The sequence below is a fragment of the Gossypium hirsutum genome, chromosome A11, assembly GCF_007990345.1.
Source record: "Gossypium hirsutum isolate 1008001.06 chromosome A11, Gossypium_hirsutum_v2.1, whole genome shotgun sequence".
Lineage (NCBI taxonomy): Eukaryota > Viridiplantae > Streptophyta > Magnoliopsida > Malvales > Malvaceae > Gossypium > Gossypium hirsutum.
This window is the reverse complement of record NC_053434.1, coordinates 40282545-40288276: the sequence shown is the minus strand read 5'-3', so window position 1 is coordinate 40288276 and position 5732 is coordinate 40282545. Positions and strand designations below refer to the sequence as shown.

The 5732-nt window shown below is 31.0% G+C and overlaps 1 pseudogene; it reads left to right on the top strand.

The window, feature by feature from the left end:
* The first annotated feature begins 3279 nt into the window (after positions 1-3279).
* Positions 3280-3343, top strand: LOC121210552 (uncharacterized; annotated as a pseudogene).
* The last annotated feature ends 2389 nt before the right edge of the window (positions 3344-5732 follow it).

Sequence of the window (5732 nt, the reverse complement as noted above, 5' to 3'; positions counted from 1 at the left end):
CTAAGCATGGTATGAGCAAATTTTGCATGTTTTGTGTTTTGAACAATTTGGACTAAATTGTAAAAAGTGTAAAATGTCAGGGGTAAAATGGTAATTTACCCATTTATGTGTTTTTGGATGAATTTGATTGAATATTTGATTAAATAAGTTTAATTTATATTAATTTAGATCAAGAAAAGAGAAAATCAAATTTAGATCGATGGAAAATTAAAGTTGTCGACTAGCCATCCTATTCTAGTTTTTCATCGTCTAAGGTAAGTTTATAAGCAAATAGATGTTCTTAATTATATTTAAATGTGAATTATATATGCTGAATTGAAATATGTAAATATATGTATATGTATTAGTCGAATGTGAATAAGCTTGGCAGAAATGTTTATGAATTCGTTTCGACCGAATTACGATGTCCGGAAGCCCCGTATAAACCTTAGGAATAGCTAGGATACAGATGTCATGACATAGGATTCTGATATGTGATGTGCGAGTAATACCATGGCATCGATATATATGTGCGAGTAAGACCACGTTTTATAGGTTGGCATTGATATGTGACATCGATATATGTGTGAGAGTAAGACCACATTTTATACGTTGGCATCGATATGTGACTTCGATAAATGTGTGTGAGTAAGACCCTATCTGGGATAGTGGCATCGATATGTGATTACATGTAAGACTACGTTTGGGATGTTGGCATTGTATGATATATGTGTGATTATCCGAGTGTCCTATCCAATTCTGAATGGTTTATCGGGCAACGATAAGTTGTGAACGAATGTGTAAAATGAGCTAAAATGACCAGGTATGAATTAGCTTATTACCTATTTCAAAATAAGGTAAGTTGGCCATTTAATATGTGATTCAAATAATACAAGTTACTAGTGTAAACATATGTGCGTTTGGTGGTATATTTAGCCATTTTATATAAATATATATGTGATTGTTATACTTTGACTTACGAGTATATGCATATAAGTGTATATGTATTTGGTATGATAAAGATATTTTGGCTTAGTAATTGAATGATAGTTTGTTAATGTATATATATATTCATTCAGCCATTGCTATGCTTATGCATATGAAACTATATTTCGTATCATGAGTATATGTATATGTGTATACATGTACGTGATCACATAATGATATTGAGCTTTGAAATCGAAAGATACTTTGATAATATATATATATGTATTCGGCCATAAGTAAGATTATATGTGAAAGTAAATGATAAATTTTAAATCACAAGATTGAGGTTTAATTTGATTATGGTAGTATAATTTGGTATAACTTAAATGTATGGATTATGTCCTTGAATTTTTTATTTGCTTATGACTTACTAAGCTATGATAGCTTACTTTGTGTGTTCATGTTTTGCTTCTGTTTTATAGATTTTCGATTCAAGTTACGAGCTCGGGGATCGTGAGAGAAGTTTATCACACTATCGACTATTTTTGGTACTTTATAAGATGAATTTCAAACTTATGGCATGTATAGGCTAGCTTATATTTGGATATAAGATTTTGGTATGTATATATATAAGCTATGCGAAAATGGCTTGTTAAAATTGTTAACTTTGGTTTCAATGATTGATTGAATCATGGTTATGTTTGGTTGTGTTTTGTTGATTTAACTATGGTTTATTCATGGATAAATATATGTGGACTTGGTTTATAAGCTTTGTTAAGGTTTTGTTATGTGAGTTGGTATTAGGGTAAATTCGGTTATGACATTTAGAAGAAGTGAAGATGATATGTTTATTAATATTGAGGTTTATTAAGTTTGATGATGGATGAGTTTATTTTGGAAAAATGTTAAAGATATATGTGTATTTGATGAATATATGTTTGACTATGAAATTTGACTATCTATGTTCGATTTATGATGGCTAGAAATAATGCCTAAGCTTAGGTGATTTCGGTGATGATATATATATGTATGAAGTGCTTGGTATGAATTACAATTCTGATTTGATATATTAGATGAGTAAGATGAATGCTATAAGTGTGTGATGAGTTTGGAACATGCTAAAGGTTTTAAGTAATATTATGTAAAGCTCACGTTTATTCATTTGATAAATTAGATATATTTGGTTGATGAATATATTTAGGTTATGAATAAATAATGAGTTATTATTGAGATGCATAATTTGTGACATGAATTGGTTTGGGATTTAGTTGTAAGGTATTTATGTATTTGATTATTAAATGAAATATATATATGATGTTTTAAAGTTATTTATAATTCGACTATGGTGTTTCAATCTTGTTTTCAAGTGTTTAATTATATGTTAATGTTGGATTTATGGTATTGGACATGTGTGATCTATATAGGCTATGAAAATTGGATTAAGAAATGTGGTTTTTGTATCGATTTGGAATGGCATGCTTAGATTATAAAATGTTATGTTTGATATTCAACTTATGAAAAATAAATGCTATATGTCCGGTATATGTTGTGTAATGATTTATGAATAAATTCTAAACATGCCAATGATAATAATATAGTAGTATTAAGTTCAAAAGTGCATCTAAGATAAGTGTTTGATGAGTTTAATGTACAAAGCAAAAAAAAAGTGTAGTAAATGTCTATTCTGAATTAGTGTTCTGTCTGGTAATGCCTCGTAACCCATTCCAACAATGGATACAGGTTAGGGGTGTTACATTTGATTGGTATTAGAGCTATGGTTTAGTCGGTTCTCGGACTACCATAGCGTATGTGAGTCTAGCAATACATGCCATATTTAACATGCGATAGTGTGATATCTCTCGACGCTGACGAAAATTATTTTGATGAGACAAATAAGTTTTCCAACCGAGCTAACTCTGATAGTACAGAATGTGTACTCAAATGTTTGAATGGAAATGTGTTGATTATGAGTTGAAAATCATAAAGGTATGGATCAAAGAGTATAACATTTTGTTATTGATAAATGTTATAAATATATGAGCATATGAAATATGATATTTGAGTTATGATTACTATATGAAATGCTTTGATTGTGAATTAGTGATTTGAGTTCGGGTATTAAGATTTGAGTTCGCATATGAACTATGCGTTAAGAACAAAAGTGATTAAAAGCAAATGTTTATTAAATGTTTTGAGAATGTGAAATTAGAAATGAACTGACTATTTGTGATAGTAAGTGTTAAGTGCATGTATGAGAGAGTTAAATTTGAGGCTTTACTACCCTCACCCCCTTATTCGTCAAATGTTACAATGAAATCTGTAAGATTTGGGTTGAATAAGCTTACGAGTGTGGAATTACAGAAGCTTCTATTCGAAAGATTAGCATGGCCCCTGCGCAAGGATGACACGCACAAATCGAGAAACGAATGGTTATATGAGATGTGTATCTGATTCAGGTACGTTTGAAATGTATATTATGTTTGAGAATAAAAGGTATGTATATGTACAAGTGATGATATGTGATACAAGTATTAAAAAAATGCTATATGTGTAATTGAATTGACTATATGTGAAATATATATGAACTATGTGATCAGAGAAGTGAATGAACCAGCAAATGAAGACTGTATTAAAAGAGATATTGGATAGTTCTGGAGATTATTCATATTATGCAAAATCACTATTACAGAAGAAGCTAACTTCGATTAAATGACCTATTCAAGTACGATATCTAAAGGAAAGTATTAGCTGAAAGTTCTTTTGAATTGATTTCTATTATTGATGGGATAATATGAACATAATGATGACAAAATTAGTCAGTTTAATAATGGTTGAATTATACTGATGGCTGAGTGCAGTGGTTATAGTCGCATAGTTATTATGACTTCTTCTGGACATTCTATGTGTACATTTATCCTCAAAAGTATATGTGATTGTTTAATTTTAGAAGGATTTCTTATTGTATGAGAATACTAACTAAATATGCTAATATACGAAAGTATGGGTTAGTCGCTTTGAGTTATGTTTGACATTTTTATGTCTTTCTCTGGTATTTATTCCATTGTGTGGACATGAAAATCGACCGTAAAATCTGTATGATGCTAATACTTTATTTCTGCTGGCTATTTTTCTGTTGAAAAAATGTGAAGATTATATTGTTTCTGTTACTGTGGATTTCAGAATTTACGAATAATATTGTTCTTTCTGGAAATTTTCTGGAATATCATCAGGGTTGATATCATTCTATATGGCTTGGAATTTTCTGATATTCTGTATAGCTTCAGATGTTGAAAATTTCGTTATTCTGGTTTTCTCATGATTCTATGTGATTATCTATAACAGATGTCTATTTGAAGGAAATGGTTATATCTATTATAATTATAATTTCTGTTTTGAAATTTGGGAGTACTGTAGTGTCATTATCAGAGTTATAAAAGTTGTGCTTATGCATTGGTTACTGTTCAAATCATATTTGATTTTCTTTTGGGTTCAGATGCTTCGTTAACAACCATGATATTATCTATTGTTACGGGTAAGACGACAATCTTATTATTACATTATGATTTCTATTTGATGATTGTGGCATCTGTATAATGATATGTCTGGATTATTCTTTCTAGCAAGAAGAAAGAATTTCTTCGAAAAGACTGATTCTGTGGTTTAATCAGATCTGAAATTATTTGATTGAAAATTTAACTGGATTATATGAGTTTGAATCCATCCACCATATTGGAAATAAAATTTGAACGTACATGTGTAAATTGGGGAATAAAACTGGAGGAAGAATTCGTATTCTTGAATACTTGATACATATTTGTGAGTCTCAGAAAGTTGATAATGAATTGTTAGCAAAGCAGGGCCAATGTGATCTGAATGTTGATTCAGAGTTTCGAGTTGATGCTGAGGGTTGTCTGAGGTTTAGAAACCGAATATGTGTTCCGAGAAATCCAAAGTTAATTCAGATGATTTTGAACGAAGCTCACAGCCGTCAACTATCTGTTCACCCGGGTAGTACGAAGATGTATAATGATCTGAAACAACTTTACTGGTGGCATGGTATGAAACGAGATATTTCTGACTTTGTTTCGAAATGTTTAGTTTTTCAACAATTAAAAGCCGAGCATCAGGTACCGTTTGGGTTGCTTCAGCCGATCATGATATGTAATTGGAAATGGGATAGAGTCACAATGGATTTTGTATCTGGTTTATTGTTGACACTGAGTAAGAAAGATGCAATCTAGGTTTTTGTGGATAGATTGACTAAATCGATTCATTTTGTTCTGGTACGTACAAATTATTCACTTGACAAGTTTGCTGAGTTATATGTTTCTCAGATTGTGAGATTACACCGGGTGTCTATTTCTATTGTTTCGGATAGACATCTGAGGTTTATATCATGGTTTTGGAAGAAACTGCAAGATGTACTAGGTTCGAAACTACATTTCAGCATTGCTTTCCATCCGCAAATAGATGGTCAATCCGAACGAATCATTCAGATACTTAAGGATATATTGAGATGTTGCATACTCGAGTTCGAAGGTATGTGGGAATGATACTTACCTCTGATTGAATTTACGTACAATAATAGTTTTCAATTGAGTATCAAAATGGCACCTTATGAAGCTTTGTACGGTCGTAAATGTCGTACACCATTGTATTGGGCTAAGCTCAGTGAAAGCAAGATATCACGGGTTCGATTTGATTAGAGAGACAGAGCATAAAGTAAAAGTGATCTGCAAAAGTCTGAAAATAGCGTCAGATAGTAAAAAATTGTATACAGACTTAAAACGAAAGGACATAGAGTTTCGGATTGGGGACAAAGTATT